Source organism: Primulina tabacum, chromosome 6, assembly GCF_025594145.1.
Source record: "Primulina tabacum isolate GXHZ01 chromosome 6, ASM2559414v2, whole genome shotgun sequence".
NCBI classification, from domain to species: Eukaryota; Viridiplantae; Streptophyta; class Magnoliopsida; order Lamiales; family Gesneriaceae; genus Primulina; species Primulina tabacum.
In genome coordinates this window covers 12,084,490-12,102,829 of record NC_134555.1, presented here as the reverse complement: position 1 = coordinate 12,102,829, position 18,340 = coordinate 12,084,490, and the positions used below count along the sequence as shown (strand labels likewise).

General features: G+C 35.7%; 1 long non-coding RNA gene across 1 annotated transcript; it reads right to left on the bottom strand.

The window, feature by feature from the left end:
• Positions 1–16,836: 16,836 nt before the first annotated feature.
• On the bottom strand, positions 16,837–17,591 carry LOC142548074 (uncharacterized). The gene is made up of 3 exons (XR_012820868.1): positions 17,359–17,591; positions 16,985–17,274; positions 16,837–16,885 (listed from the first exon to the last, which is right to left on the bottom strand). It is a non-coding gene; the product is annotated as an uncharacterized LOC142548074 (long non-coding RNA).
• Between the last annotated feature and the right edge of the window lie 749 nt (positions 17,592–18,340).

Below are 18,340 nucleotides of genomic sequence, written 5' to 3'. Positions count from 1 at the left end.
ATATTGATACTAACAAAACTGTAATTTCTTTGTCTCAGGTAAATCATCAAAATTGAGAGAAATTAAAAATTAGAGCAGAAATTAATCTAGCTAAAGGTTTGATTTGATGTTACAAGAAAATATCCAAAGATATGAATGAAACCTAATGTGTGGGGACCCGGACGCTAATTAAAGTTTTTAATCGTTTTTAGAATTAATCAATCAATTATAATAAACAGGGTCTAAAATTTTTTTTTAAAATACAAAGCGGAAACGTTATGTAAATCAATCTGAATTACATATTTAATATAAACATACAAGTCCTGTATTGTCTACAATAATTCAACTATGTTCAACTACGTATCAGTGCTGACTCCTAATTTACTTCTGAGCCCGGATCTCCACGCTATCTATTCCAACTTCATTCTCATTTTGACCATGATCTTGTCCCACCTGTTGTCATGCACACATATAAACAAGACAACAGCCGGATAACTCCGGTGAGAATTACATTCCCAGTATAAACCATGTATACATGCAATCATATGAACAATATAAAAGCATATAACAGGCATTCATAACATGTACATCAGAACATGAATCAAATATTCGTAGCATGTATCACAATTCGAAACATGAATATCAACAATAAATTTTATTCTAAACATATACCATCATCAGGAACATAATTCAATATCAAGCAATGAATCACTCTCCGTGATTCTCAGACTCAGACTCGACTCAGTCCTAATCTATGGATCCCGATCGGAATAAGAACATACACCCACCTACACTCTCGATCGGGGTGGTGGTACGTTCTTATTCACGGACTTTGGCTCTTTCCATATCGAACACCAGTAATAGAAGAAACTCCAATTCTATCCACTCCGATATAGCCAAACGTCCGGTGTCATGACCTAACCGTCACAGACTTTGTCATTTTCACCAATATCCTATCCTGTGACAATGTGCAATGTGCCAGTGACGATTCCATCACTATCCGGCACTATTGTCACAAGATTACTCATTCATAATTAGGCGTATCCGCTTAATGACTCAATACATAAATCAATAAATCAAAGGTATCAACATCATACAATTGCAAATATCGATGCAATAAAGTAAAGTATGTGATTTTGGAAAACTCAAGTCCATCGAACTCGAGTTGTGAAATCCCACATCAACATAAATTTATACGTTTGTCTTCGCGGTCTGACGAAGTCGAACTCTCGAAGTCAAATATGTCCATATCAATCTGAAATACAATATCGCATAGGCACAATCTCAATATGCAACTCAATTCAAAATCTATTCTGATCAATACTCAAATCAAACATAATCTGATCAATATCGAATCAAGATACAATCTAATCCATATCGACGATATCACGATATAATCGAAATCACTACTGAATCTGATCAATATCAATTTACTGATGTTTCGACGGTATAACAATGAAGTCTCGATAACCCCATCAGTCTCAACATCACAGATATAATACCAGAATTCATAATCAATATTGGTACAACTTATAATCGTTAACAATACCAGATCATATACTCAATTCTGTACAATCTCAGTCATATCATTTCCGAAAATTATAACAATTACATAAACAATCCGTTCTTCGATCTGACTTCAATTATATACTGAGCAGTATATCTAGAACACATAATATCAGTCAAATCACAATTCCATCAATATCATAATTTCAAACAATATCAGAATTCAATAACACTTACGTCCTGTTGTAGCTGTCTTCGATAGGAACACAGGTACTAGTACTCGGATTACAATTCGGACGGACGGATTTTGCACGATCAAAATTTGCAGTACAAATAAGCTAAACTTTCCCCTGAAGCTCTCGTCTCTCTCCCTAATCCATCTGAAGGAACATAGGCTGGTATAATATATATATATACACGTTGCATGATTAAGGGGCAAGTGGCGATTTTTCAATTTGCATGCCTCGCGCATATGCACGACCAGTATCGGCGCATATGCGCGAGACACTGTCTCGGCGCCCAAGCTTCCTCAACAGCTCGCGCATATGCGCGCACCAACATCGCGCATATGCGCGAGACCTACTGTCTCCGCATTCAACACTCGCGCATATGCGCTACTTCACCCCGCGCATGTGCGCCCAACTCTCTGCCTACCTCGCGCAAGTGCGCGGCTCACGTCGCGCATGTGCGCGCAATGTTCTGTTCCAGCTCCTTGGCTACTGGACACCTCGCGCATATGCGCGCCCTCACGCCGCGCATATGCGCGGGGTCTTCTGCCAAATCCGCGCATGGCTCGCGCATCACGTCGCGCATGTGCGCGAATGGCACACCCTCGCACATAATTTTGCGTCTTTCCCGGTCTAATCCATTCCGTCTATATTTACCTTAATTAATCCATTAATCATTTCATATTAATCTCATATTACAGTAAATAAAATCTCGGGCCTTACATTTCTCCCCCCCAAGATTCGATTTCGTCCTCGAAATCACAGGCAATCCAATCAGATAAAGAAAGAAATGCTTGATAGAGGTTAATCAGAAAACTCATTGTCATGAAACAATCCTGGAATCTTTATCTCATCTCGGATTTTGTTTTTCTTCAGTATCATAACGATTCCATTGAACTTTCCCAAACGGAATAGTCTTCGTTCTGAATCATTTTTTCTGTTACTGATTCTGATTTCAATCTGGAATAATGTTTCAAGAAGTATAATCTCATAATACAATTCGAATAACTGATTATAGAATAAATCTCACAATACTGGCTATACAACATCCGTATATACCAATTGACAGCTCATAACCAATCAATATTATCCTCTATTATCAAATCTGGTATTCCCAGTCAAGGTTACATTCAATCTTCCAGTTTTAAATATCAACAGTCATCATCCGAAGTTGACATATTCAGTCTATTTATTATGAGCTGTCTTTATTTTCTTCCGAATCAGTTTCAATTTCTTTTTTATATCTGTGATCCTATCAAATCCAATCTTAGGTATCACCGAGATATAATCCCCATACGAAGAAAATCTGCAGTTTTCACTGTACAATGCCTCGAATGATGCTATCTCGATACCCATCTGATAACTATCATTATACGATAATTTACAAGTGACAATAAATCATGTCAACTAGTGCTAACATCCAGCACTATAGTTCCTGGATATTCTTCAGAATCAGGATAGTTCGCTCCGACTATCTATTGCTCTATAAACGATAGATGAAAGATCTTGTTGTATATTCTGCCAAAAGTACAAAATAATCCGAAAATCGGGGATATGATAAAATCAACTTTGGCATTCAGTGCAATTTGCCTACTTTTCTGACATACAACTCAGTCGTCTGATCATGTCTGTACATCTTCCTGTACAGAATAACATATACAGGTTCGAGTAATCTGTCAATCACAATCATATCACATCAAAATCTTGGAAATATTGCGATAATTCCATCACAAAATCCATAGAAATGTACTCCCATTTCTATTCAGAAATCAATAATTTATATAACCAATCTCCTGGTTCCTTTCTTTTTCTCCTATTGATGGACAATATAGACATTTCAGTAAATTTTGCCACAATTGATCTCATCTGTTTCCCTAACATCAGTCACTTCAAGTCATTATACCTTTCTCTATCATCAGAATAAATGGTGAATCAAAGATGGCGTACTTCTGATCATACCTGTTGTTTCCAAATCCAACACATCTGACACCACAAATCACTTATTCATATGCCATACAATATCACATACCTGATATTCTGATCGATCATCTACTCTGATCATTGAAATCAAGGTCTAAACATTCTGAACATTCTGATCAAACTTCTGAACTGCTTTAATTCCCGAAATCAGCTTTGGTTTGACTCACACCGTATAGAATCTCAATGATATGTAATCTATATCAAATACTGAGTTAAAAGATAAAAAGCCTCAAGCAGATTCAATACAACAATCGTATATAATATCTTGCTAAATTCATACAACCACAAATATCTGACACTGATATCAATCTCAGCCACTGATCACGGCTTCACTGTACTCTGCTCAACAGATATATCGTCTTCAGATGTCACATATTCTGAATACAATCTGTCTCAGGCCAGATTCACAATTCAACAGTTCTTATCTACCATAATCTCAGTTCTCAGAATATTCAATACAAAATATTCGATTCAATCGGTCATATGCTGCGAGTAATCAAAATATCATGAATATACCGAGCATAAAATAATCAGAATACCTCTGAACACAGGATTCATCCATCCATAACTGAACTGATAAACAGGGCTGAAGTATTTTACAGAGAAACACACAATCAGATGTAACTCTAATTCTCAGGCAATAAATCTTCTGACTGATATTTCAATTCTTCCAATTCAATCAACATCATTCTGTATGGAATTCTAACAATAGGAACAGTACCTGGTATCAAATCAAAACTGAAATCACTCTCCCTGTTATAAGACAAACCTGGAATCTCAGCTAGGAAGACTTTAGCAATTCTCCTGCTACTGGCAAATCAATCCATGATACGCTTAGTTTCAGTAATCAACGGAATACATGAGGAATTACTCCATTCCTTTCGGTAATCATCGAATCATAGATAATATGGATATCAAAGAAATTTTAAATCGAAAATCCTTACCGTAAATTATTCACTCTTCGGCCATTTCAGGTCCGAATCTCACCATCTCCTGGCAAGAATCTACAATAGTTTTGTACTTGTCAACACATCAATATCAATAACGCAGTCAAAATCAGACAACACAAGTACAACACAGTATAACTCAATCTCATTCTCACTTCACTGCAGTATACGATATTTACAGAATTCACTGATATCAATCTTTCCCCCAATAGATACAAAAATCAATACTACAGTATATACAGACCCAACCGAATAAAGCATATGTCAATGCAATTCATACAGAATCATGTATAAGATGTACGAGAATCTCCCAATACATATGGAACAAAATCATAAAAGAACATATACCTGTTACTATCTCATCAAATGCATCCTGGGTCTGTCCCTCGGTCACTACAACCAGATGACTCTGCTCCAAGAAATCTCTGGGAACCTTTCTGTGGACAAACTCTAGCAAAATGTCCCTGGTGTCTACAGACATTGCATCTACCAGTCACTCCCTGGCATTGCTCCGTGGGATGTCTTCCTCCACAGGCTCTACAATACCCTCCGGTATAACTCGGGCTAGAACCACTGGAGCTAGATGAACCGCTCCCTAACTTCTTGAACTGTTTCTTTCGAGCTTTCAACTGTTCTTTCTTTTCCCCACTGTTGCTGCCAATCTCGATTCTGGGAGGCAGTTGTTGTGGTCTCGATGCTGGAAGAACATACGAGGCTTCCTTTTGTCTCATCAAAACTGTTTCTGCTCTTCTGGCTCTGTTCAGAGTATCAGCAAAGTTATTCGGTTGTTTCACATTCACCAATGTACGTATCTCCGGATTCAATCTTCTGGATGAACTGATCAAATACAGTTGCATCATTCCTAGCCACGTGAGGGTCAAAACGTAGCAAGGTGAAGAACTGGGCCAAATACTCGTCAACATTCAACTGACCCTGTCTCAGATTTGCAAACTCTGCACTTTTATCATGTCTGTATGATAAGGGGAAGAATCTTTGATAGAATTCAACTTTAAAAATTTTCCACGTACTCAATGAACTACGCTGTTCTAAGGATTCTTTGGTCACCAGCCACCAACTCCTTGCGACTTCCCGTAACTGGTGCCCAATCAGTTTAACTCTACAATCATCTGTGAAACCAAGGAATTCAAATAACATCTTTATATCTTCTAACCAATTCTCACAATCGACTGGCGTCTCAGTACCCTTCAGAATCGACGGTTGAAACGACTGAAACCTCGTCATCATTGTTTCCATCGGAGTTTCCGACACATCTATCTGATTACTCGAAGTACTACCCGATTCTCGAATTCTTCTCAGAGGTATATCTGATAGTCACAAGAGTTAGCAATCACATGAGACAAATCCGTCTCAATCCCTTTCCGATCAGCTTACCTCTGATCAAGAATTGGTTCTGACTCATTTCCAAATAATACACATTACCAAATCAACTCAGATATTCAGGTAACATGTATCTTCCAAACAAAACAGTAAAACATACTGCAATATTAACATATACAATGTAATTCAACATTATAATACATCACATGCTAGCAATCACATGCAAGGAAAGAAAACACATTCTACCCCGCTCATTAGATTCTATCTCAGTCTCAAGAACCTACAGTTCTAGAACCTACTGTTCTAGAACCTAATGCTCTGATACCACCTGTTGTGGGGACCCGGACGTTAATTAAAGTTTTTAATCGTTCTTAGAATTAATCAATCAATTATAATAAACAGGGTCTAAATTTTTTTTTTAAATACAAAGAGGAAATGTTATGTAAATCAATCTGAATTACATATTTAATATAAACATACAAGTCCTGTATTGTCTACAATAATTCAACTAGGTTCAACTACATATCAGTGCTGACTCCTAATTTACTTATGAGCCCGGATCTCCACGCTATCTAGTCCAGCTTCGTTCTCTTTTCGACCCTGATCCTGTCCACCTGTTGTCATGCACACATACAAACAAGACAACAGCCGGATAACTCCGGTGAGAATTACATTTCCAGTATAAATCATGTATACATGCAATCATATGAACAATATAAAAGCATATAACAGGCATTCATAACATGTATCAACATCAGAACATGAATCAAATATTCGTAGCATGTATCATAATTCGAAACATGAATATCAACAATAAATTTTATTCTAAACATATACCATCATCAAGAACATAATTCAATATCAAGCAATGAATCACTCTCCGTGATTCTCAGACTCAGACTCGACTCAGTCCTAATCTAGGGATCCCGATCGGAATAAGAACATACACCCACCTACACTCCCGATCGGGGTGGTGGTATGTTCTTATTCACGGACTTTGGCTCTTTCCATATCGAACACCAGTAATAGAAGAAACTCCAATTCTATCCACTCCGATATAGCCAAACGTACGGTGTCATGACCTAACCGTCACAGACTTTGGCATTTTCACCAATATCCTATCCTGTGACAATGTGCAATGTGCCAGTGACGATTCCATCACTATCCGGCACTACTGTCACAAGATTACTCATTCACAATTAGGCGTATAAACTTAATGACTCAATACATAAATCAATAAATCAAAGGTATCAACATCATACAATTGAAAATATCGATGCAATAAAGTAAAGTATGTGATTTTGGAAAACTCAAGTCCATCGAACTCGAGTTGTGCAATCCCACATCAATATAAATTTATACCTTTGTCTTTGCGGTCTAAGGAAGTCAAAGTCTCGATGTCAAATATGTCCATATCAATCTGAAATACAATATCGCATAGGCACAATCTCAATATCCAACTCAATTCAAAATCTATTCTGATCAATACTCAAATCAAACATAATCTGATCAATATCGAATCAAGATACAATCTAATCCATATCGACGATATCACGATATAATCGAAATCACTACTGAATCTGATCAATATCAATTTACTGATGTTTCGACGGTATAACAATGCAGTCTCGATAACCCCATCAGTCTCAACATCACAGATATAATACCAGAATTCATAATCAATATCGGTACAACTTATAATCATTAACAATACCAGATCATAATCTCAATTCTGTACAATCTCAGTCATATCATTTCCGAAAATTATAACAATTACATAAACAGTCCGTTCTTCGATCTGACTTCAATTATATACTGAGCAGTATATCTAGAACACATAATATCAGTCAAATCACAATTTTCCCAATATCATAATTTCAAACGATATCAGAATTCAATAACACTTACGTCCTGTTGTAGCTGTCTTCGATAGGAACACAGTATTGTACTCGGATTACAATTCGGACGGACGGATTTTGCACGATCAAAATTTGCAGTACAAATAAGCTAAACTTTCCCCTGAAGCTCTCGTCTCTCTCCCTAATCCATCTGAAGGAACATAGGCTGGTATATATATATATATACATGTTGCATGATTAAGGGGCAAGTGGCGATTTTTCAATTTGCATGCCTCGCGCATATGCGCGACCAGTATCGGCGCATATGCGCGAGACACTGTCTCGGCGCCCAAGCTTCCTCAACAGCTCGCGCATATGCGCGAGACCTACTGTCTCAGCATTCAACACTCGCGCATATGCGCGACTTCACCCCGCGCATGTGCGCCCAACTCTCTGCCTACCTCGCGCATGTGCGCGGCTCACGTCGCGCATGTGCGCGCAATGTTCTGTTCCAGCTCCTTGGCTACTGGACACCTCGCGCATATGCGCGCCCTCACTCCGCGCATATGCGCGGGGTCTTCTGCCAAATCCGCGCATGGCTCGCGCATCACGTCGCGCATGTGCGCGAATGGCACACCCTCGCACATAATTTTACGTCTTTCCCGGTCTAATCCATTCCGTCTATATTTATCTTAATTAATCCATAAATCATTTCAGATTAATCTCATATTACAGTAAATAAAATATCGGGCCTTACATAATGCCCATCATAAGGATGTGATATGAATTTAGGGCTCTTGTCACGGTCTATACCACATAACCAATATTTCTGTAGATGTACCTATTAACAAAATAGATCCAAGAAGTTGTAATGAATCATGGACAAATGAAGATTATTCATTCAGGTGAGATTTTCAAGAGCTATACTTCTTCAGTGCAACATGAGAACCAGTTATTTATACCGACATCAATGCTCAGAAATATTTCAAAGACCCTCCAGTAGATTATGTGCACCTTTTTGCCACACTCATTGAAGATGACATCTCCAAGAGAGCATAAAGATTATAAGTATTTCTCAAAAAGATGGATAAAATCAATTTTCCATTAAAATTCTATTCTTATTAAACACAGTTATAGATAAAACTACAGAGTTTGTAGATGAAGCATTTGAAAAGAAAAATAATCTTATGTGGAATAGCAAGCAACCGATGAGCAAAGAAACTCGTCGGAAATTCTGCAATATGGATCACATCGGAAGATGGACAGATAAGATATTCCCGGGCTACCCGAACCAAAAAGAGTCAGAATTCAGGAAATGTTTCAGAGAACATCTGACCAAAAGCATGTAACAGAGAAAAGTCCAATCGTTGAAGGACCACACAAGATGCGTTTTCCTCGAGACCATAAAAAGTAAAATTCTCCGAAAAATTTAAAGAAAGCATGTAATTCAACCACCATCAATAAAGCTAGGTCCACTATCGACAAAAGGACAGAGCCACCTAACAAGTGGGGTTTTTTTTTAAAATAATATATTTTTAAAATTTAATTACTAAAATATTACAAACCTGAAATAATTGTAAAAGTATTATAATCCGTCAAAACAGATTCCGGATTCTAAATTAAAAAAAAATTGTCACAGAATCCGTGACCTGATTTTAAAATTAAAAAAAAAATTAATTGTCATGGATAAGAATCCGTGACTCTCCTCCCTTTATAAATTTGCGCCGAATAATTGTGTCTGAATATCATAATTCTTGGAGAATTGTTTCGACTATCAGAATTCGAAAGAATTGCGTCGAATCTCAGTAATTCGGAATTTGATTGTGGAGAATTGTGCTGAGTATCAGAATTTGAGAGAATTGCGTCGAGTCTCAGTCGAATCTCAATTTGTTCTTTTTATATTGAATATTTTTTTGTATAATATTTGTAATTTTTTGCAGATATTAAACATCGTTCGTTGATATAACCACATTTATAAAAGGTAATTTAAATAATTTCTTATATTATAATAGTATTATTTATATTGTATTAATATTATAATTTTGTTCAATTGCATTATACTATTGAGTATAATTTTTTTATATTTTATATTTTTAATATAATTACATTATAAAATTACTAATAGGAATACTAATAATAAGAAAGTAATAATAATATAAATTGTTGATCTTTGAAAAGATTTTTCAAAGTTAGTATTTTAAATATAATTATATTATTTAAATATGAGAATGGGGTAATATTAGTATAGTTAATAGTGATAGAATTATAATGTATTTTATTACATTTTTTAACAAAAATTATAAGTGTTTTAGTATAACATATTGTATAATTACGCTATAACTTCGATCTCATTAATATAATCTATAATATTGTATGTATGTTTATGTTAATATAAAGTAATATAAGAATTAATAATTCCAATTAATATATTTTTATTCAATGATATATTTTGATTTAATCAAAACTTTTATTTAAGTAATTAAATTAAGTTTTAAGATCAAATTTTATCACGTGCTTATGTGGAAAATAATTTTGAAAAATATAACTTTATATTGTAAATTTTTAATTTTTTTGTTTATTATGTTTTATTTTCTTTTAAAATTTATTGATACTCTTAATTGTTAAAATTGTTAATATAAGAAATTAATATCTATAAAAATTATAATTAAACATGTTTAAAATTTTAGTTTTTTAATATAAGTCATAACATTTTTTTATTATTATAAAACAAACATCGGTATTATTAAATATATTTTTTAATTAAATTGATTTGACAATATATATTTAATAATAATAATAATAATTTTGTAAGTGATTCTTGAAATTTAATCTAATATAAAATATATATTTTAATATCTGTAAGAAACTCATTATTAAATTTTGTTATGATTGTATACATTATGTCTTATTTTTCGCTCCAGACATGGATACGGTAAGTGTGGGGACCCTGAACCTAATTCATCTTCTTAATCATTATTATGATTATTTAATTAATCTGAGTCTAAATTTTTTTATATACATAAGTGCGGAACATATGAAATAAATCTTATTTCATTTACAAGACCAATATCCAGATCTAAGTATAAATCTTGTACAAAAGTAAATCATAACAAACTACTGTTCATGCACTACATGTCAGGTGATGTAACAGATCTACTTCTAAGTCCGGATCTCCACGCTAATCTTGAATCTCTCATCCTGTTCGTGACCCTGATCATGTCCCACCTGTTGTCATGCACACATACAAACACAACAACAGTCGGATAACTCCGGTGAGAAATACATCCCAATATAAATAATGCATACATGCAATCATATAACAAATATAAAAGCATGGAACAAATATCAATAGCATGTATCAAATCTGAAAAACATGAATCGATATAAAGATGTAAATCAACTCTGGACTCGTCATCTCAGACTCGACTCATCTCTAATCTAGGGATCCCGGTTCCTGGACATTGGCACAATATACCGAATCTCCGCAATAGAAGCTGATCTGCCCCTACCCAACATCGATATAAACCAAACATCCAGTGTCTTGGCATATCCACCAAAGACTTGGCATATCCGCCAATAACTAGGCATCTCCGCCCATGACTCAATACACGCTTTGCTATAACTCAATAGACTAAGCAAATCAATCTCATAAATTGCAAATATCAATGCAATAAATAAAGTATGTGGTTTTGGGAAACTCAAGTCAAATCAAACTCGAGTCGTATCTTCCCGATTCAACATTGATTTATACATTTCTTTTATCGATCTGATGAAGTCGAAGTCTCGAATTCAAGCTATCAATATCAATCTGAAATGACATTTTCAATAGGCACAATATCAATATACAATCTTAATCAATCCTGGATATAATCAGAACTCAATCAAATTCTGTTTCAACAGCATAACGGCACAATCTCAATATACCCAGCGATACAATATCAATCAGATATTAATCTCAACATCTCATACTCGATAACAATACAATCTGATATCAAATCTTAATCAAATCAACTCTGAAAATCATAACAATTTCATACGGTATCTGTTCTTCTATCCGGTTTCGATTATACGATGTCTACTATGTCAAGAACACCATATATGAATCATATCTGATTCCTTCAATATCATATTTTCAAATCATATCAAAACATAGTAAAACTTACGTCCGGTTGAAGCTCTCGTCGATAGAAACACGGTACTGAAGTCGGATTGAAAATCAGACGGACGGATCTTGTGTAATCACAATTCTAAAAAGTGCAAAGGCGTAAGGATTTTCAACACTTTCTCTGATGCTTTTCTCGATTCTTGCCGGTTCATATGAAGGAAGGTAATCATATATATATATATATATATATATATCAATGCATGGTGAGGGCAAGTGGCTTCATCCTTGTGATGCACGTCTCCCGCATATGCGCGACCCTCCTCGGCGCATATGCGCGAGACATTCTGTCTCGGCGCGTAACCTCACTGCAGCTCGCGCATATGCGCGCCCTCACCCGACGCATATGTGTGAGGTTCTCTGCCATACTCGCGCATATGCGTGGGTCACGTCGCGCATATGCGCGAGGTTCTCTGCCTACCTCGCGCATATGCGCCTGGATGGGTCGCGCATATGCGCGAGGGCTCATCCTCGCACATATTTCCAATCTTCTTTTCGGCTTTTTCGGTCCGATCCGTTCCGTCTATAATCACATCAATTATCAATAAATCATTTCAGATTATAATAACAAAATTCTCGGGCATTACAGTGAGGGCCTTACTCTATGTAGGTGGCTATGTCATTATTGAAGATGGTAGGGTTAGATATAGTATCTCCGCGACCAGGCCTATTAAAATCCATCGGTCTACTACATTTTCCCAACTGGTTAATTATGTGCATCGCAAGCTGGAGATCGACCCATCAAAATTCTGCATCAAATTGTCAACGAAATATTGTTATAGCTCGTTGTCTCGTTACAGTGAAGAGCATGTCTATATCACAGATGAGGATATTCTACAATTTATGTTTGAGTTGCCGACAGTGGATTGCATGTACTTGTATATTGATTCATCGCCAGTGTTACAGAGCGTAAGTGATTACGATTTTGATGCAGTCATGCCGGTAATAACGCAAGGTTTGGGAACAGTAGGTTTAAATCAAGCGGGACCTTCTATATATCACGTCGATGAACAATCAACTCAGACATATTCTGGGATCGACACTGGTCCTTGGGATCATCATATCACGGCTCACACCGAAGAAGACTATGCATGGGAGATGAATAGAACAAGAGAATGAGATTTTACTTCATGGAGTTGGGATCATCATATCACGGTTCCATCAAGAGTTGATGTTGCATGGGGTTCTAGTAGAACACACCAAATGGATTTAAATTCATGGGGTGATTAAGAAAATACCACAAATGTTAAACATTTTGATAGTTCTACTAGGGCTGCAATATTCTCGCCCCAATTACAGAACACATGCCTGAGCAAGATGATTTATTTGGGAACAGTTCGCATTATGTCATGAATAGCGATGATGATTTGTATGCTACATCAATTGACAGAGAAGATGATGATCATGTTGACAATGCAAATGAAGGCACATCGGCGCGTGTGTTGATGTCTGGAGCAACAATGACAGAGAACATTCATATTGCACCGGAGCAACATTTACGTGAAATTCCCCAATTTTTCAATGAAGTATATGACGAACAAATTCCAGATTCATTTGGTATTCCTTCTGCATCACGAACAAACTTTTACAATCCTGATAGGCCAGAACTCGGTGTAAAAATGGTTTTTAAGAGCAAAAATCATTTAATAGCTCCAGTGAAGGATTTTTCTGTTCGGGTTTTGAGACGTGAACATATCGTTGTCCTAAGGTCTCCGACGATTTGGAAGGTCAAATGCAAGAACTGGTCCAAAGGTGGCAATTGTGGGAGGGGACTTCGAGCATCGTTGAAAAAAAATTTAGGCTACTTCATGATCACAAAATATGGTGATGATCACACATGCATGTCTACCCAAGTCGGCTATAGATCACCACAACCTTGACGTCAACATGATAGCCAGTACACTTTTGTGAATCGTGCATTGTGATCCTGTATACGAGATCAAATATGTGCGAGAAAGTGTTAAAGGAAAATATGGGTATGATATATCGTATGTTAAGGCATGACAGGGTTTAAAATACACGGTGGAGGTCATCTATGGCACATGGGAAAGCTCTGCAACTTTGATTTCTAAATATATGGGAGCTTTGTCGAAGTACAATCCAGGAACTATTGTAGAATGGAAGCACCTTTGACCGTATGACCATCCACATAAAATTTTGAACTTTGTATTTTGGGCCTACAAACCATGTATAGATGGTTTTCGACATTGTCGCAACATAATCAGTGTAAAAGGTGCCCATATGTACAACAAATATAAGCACAAACTACTCATAGCAGTAACTTTGGATGCCAATAACCAGGTTTTGCCTCTAGCATTTGCGCTTGTCGATGAAGAAAATTATGAGTCTTGGAATTGTTCGTAAGTAATGTTGCACGACATTTTACCAGAGGGTGTAGTGGCGTGTGCCTTATATCTGATAGACATGCGGGTATAACAAGTGCAGTGCAAGATCTCCCTGACTTCAAGCCTCCTCGTGGTGTTCATCGTTTTTTATAGGCATGTTTGCTCTAATTTCAACAGTAAATTCAAAAACATTCATTTGAAATACTTATGTTGGGAAGCAGGGATACAACACCAAATAGGAAAATTTAATGCGACAATGGAAGCAATTAGAACAAATAATGCATCAGCTTTCACTTATTTGTCAAACATTCCAAAGGCGAAATGGGCATTGGCTCATGATGGTGGATGGAGACGAGGGATAATGACGATGAACATGTCTGAGTGTATTAATGGTGTGTTGAAAGGGGTTTGACGTCTCCCAATAACTGCAATAGTGGAGCTAACCTTACAGCGATGCGTGCACTATTTCATTCAGCGACGAACGCGAAGTGATAAGATGATGGAAAAAAATCAACCATGGACTAATTATGCATCCTCTAAATTTGATATGTGGTCAAAAAATTCAATTGAACATCAAGAGACCAAAGGGATAAAATAGCATCCGTCGCGACAGGAGCAAGAGCAGGTCGTCAGCATCATGTACAAGCAGTTAACATTTCTAGCGTGATTGCACATGTGGTAAATTCACAATATTTGGAATTCCTTGTTCACATGTTATATGTGCAGCAAAATGGTTTGGTTTAAATCCCGCACAGCTTGTACAATCATGGTCTAAACTAAGCGAATACGTGAACACATATGATGGAAGATTTTACCCTGTTCATTATGAACAATATTGGGATGAACCTACATTCCAATTACAACACAATATTGTTCGTCGACAAAGGAAGCAGGCTGGTAGAGATAGCAGGACACGCATAAGAAATGAGATGGATCAACCATCATCAAGGGAGAGACAATGTGGGAGGTAAAAGATCTACAATATCGTATTCTACATTATTTTTACTTGATAACATGTGAAGTGATTAATGTAATTACAAAAATATGTATTAAAATTTTATATTTATTAATAAATCTTGTCCATTGCATGTATGTGCACGTGAGAAGATCGAGTTATGGTGACAAATACATATGTTTGTAACGCAGGTGTTACATTTTAATTGAAGTAGTAAATAATTTGTATTCAGTGTTTTATTGTTTTAAATATGTTTGAATATCAAGTGTGTTGACTTATTTGACTTGATTTATTAACTATACTTAGGTTTTTTCATTACTATAACTTTATCCCTAAATTTATTAATAAAAGACTAATAAATCACATACACTATTTGAATATAAGTTTTGTTTATGTTAAAAAAACTAGATTTTTATATATACAAATTAAGATAACTGAAAGTGTTATGAAAATATAAATTTTTTTTAAAAAATGAATAATAAATTATATACACTATTCCAATATAAAGTTATAGTAGAATTTAAAAAATTACAGACATTTAATTTTCATTATCACCACGAGTAAGAAAACAACTAACGATACGAGAAATAACTAATCAAATGTTGCAGCAAAAAATTCAAATTAAAATAAAAAAATTGAAAAACATACAATAATACGACGTAAGTAATTGTGCATCTCGAAACAAATAGTTAATGATGATGGTAACGATGGCCCCAGTGCCACACGAAGGTCTTCTAATTACTCTATGTCCATGACCTAACATCTCTCCAGCATCTCCATGTGTACGTGTTTATGTTGCATATGTACTGGTATCAGCAATGTTCCCACCTACCTCATACCCTTCTGTCTCTGAATATTCTTGAAATGGTATGGACGACGTGTTTAATGTAGGGCGACTCTCATTCATAAACGATCGAAAGTCACTTTTAAAATAGTTTAAAACTACAGGCAAATGGAGTGTGGTAATCATACTCATATGATGGAAAGCTTGAAACCACATGCGGAGTAGTGTATGCAATATTTGAAGTTGATGGTCCAGGTTCACACTCATTTTTTGTTCACATCGGTGGAGTTTGCACATGAGTTGGGCGTGTCTGTGACATAGATGCATATATATGTAACCTATATTTAATACAATAAATTAAACATACGTACATACGTAGATAAATTGAACATGTCTTACGTTAAATTGTTGGTAGTTTGCATCTACAGAGTGGTAGCCAATGATGTTAGAAGATACCACTGTCGGAGAGAGAAATATTTGTGAAATGCGATGATACCAACCAATATAATTCTCTGTGATGCCGGGTGTACCAGGTATGACATAATCCCCACCAATCACAAAATTATATATGTCATTACACATATCTACAAAATTTTTGTGATACGTTGCCCAATCACAGTTGTTCCGCCCTTGTAGCGTCAATTTATGGAAATTATCGAAGTTGTAGCAGGTGACGGGATACCGTAACGCATTCCTAAATTTTGAAAACACCGCTCTGGTCTATGCATCTCAACTATATGAAAATTAATCAATGCACATGCCGACCGACATAGATGAATTCTAGAAACCTCGGGGGACTCCATATCATAAACGGTCCATAGAAACTGAAGGAAATAAAAAAAATATTATCAAGTTGATAATATAACATTCAGATTAAATTTTAAAAACATTCCAAATTTTAAATAACTAATTTATGTATCTACCTGTCCTTCTACCATCTTGTCAAGCATATCTCTCATTATACGGACCGAATGATGGGCCGTTTGTGTCCAAGAGAATCAACGTCTCCACCTGCAATTTATAAAAGTACACAATATAGTCATTAAAAGTACATAAAAAAATAATAATACAAGTTAATTAATTCTGATCAGTACTGTGCATTGTATGGTGGGAATGGTAGACCCTGAAGCACATCGGCAGCCTGCTCTGCTGACATAGATACTTGTTGCGCTTTATCAGGGCAAAGAAGAGTTATTCTAGACCACACCCAAATCTGCAATAACATACAACAGAAATTGTCAAATCATAAGAAAAATTAAATACAACAAATATAATGACCTTATAAGTGTAAAAATACTTGCAATATCTGAACAGGCCCACACAAATCGGCCTTTTATACTATTGATGTGTCGCACATCTCTCTGTAAAGATATGCCAACACAGCAGAATCACAACTAAACGTATTCACCATTTCTACTTCCTCAAGAAACTGCAAATACATAAGTTTCACAGCAGCACCTTCCGAGTCCGGAAACATACAGCCACCAATTATCATTAATGCAACACAACGGGAATATTGTGACACTCATCTTCAGTGCTGTGATTATTAATCATATTATTTAGTCAATGGTCTCGCAAAGCGGTCAAATAAAGGTGTGAACCTTTAATCTGAGAAGATGTAGGCGTAAAACCCAACCAAGTTGCGCAATGCTGTTGTAACATATGTTTGTCATACGCGGTATCTATACCAGTGATGCATTGTTAAAAAGTACTAGAAATTTTTTTTTTCAAACACTCTCAATATTCGGCCGAAACATAAATTTACTTAAAATATTTTTGACATCATTTTAAAAACATTATTCGAAAGGTATAGCTCATACTATCAACATCTCAAAAACCTCTCAAAACATAATCAAAGTCATAAAAATATCTTTAACATAACTTAAAATCATGAATCGTAAACTAGTGCGGAAAACTAGCGCTGGTCCGGGTTATGTGCACGTTCGGTCCAGCAAAGTCAACCATCAAGACCTCCATTAACTTTATTATCATAATCACCTGCATCAATCAAACCTAGTGAGTCTAAAGACTCAACACATCATAATCTTGATAATAAGTACTACGAATACAGATCATATACAACAGTTAAAATACTTGTACTTAAAATATCATTTTCATAATGATGCATAAACTTTAAACATAAACATTTTCATCAACATTTTCATAAACATTTTTATAAACATTTTCATATCAACATAAGCATATTCATAGTATTCATATTCATATTTGTATCCATATTCATATTCATATCCATATCAACATATTCATATTCATATTCG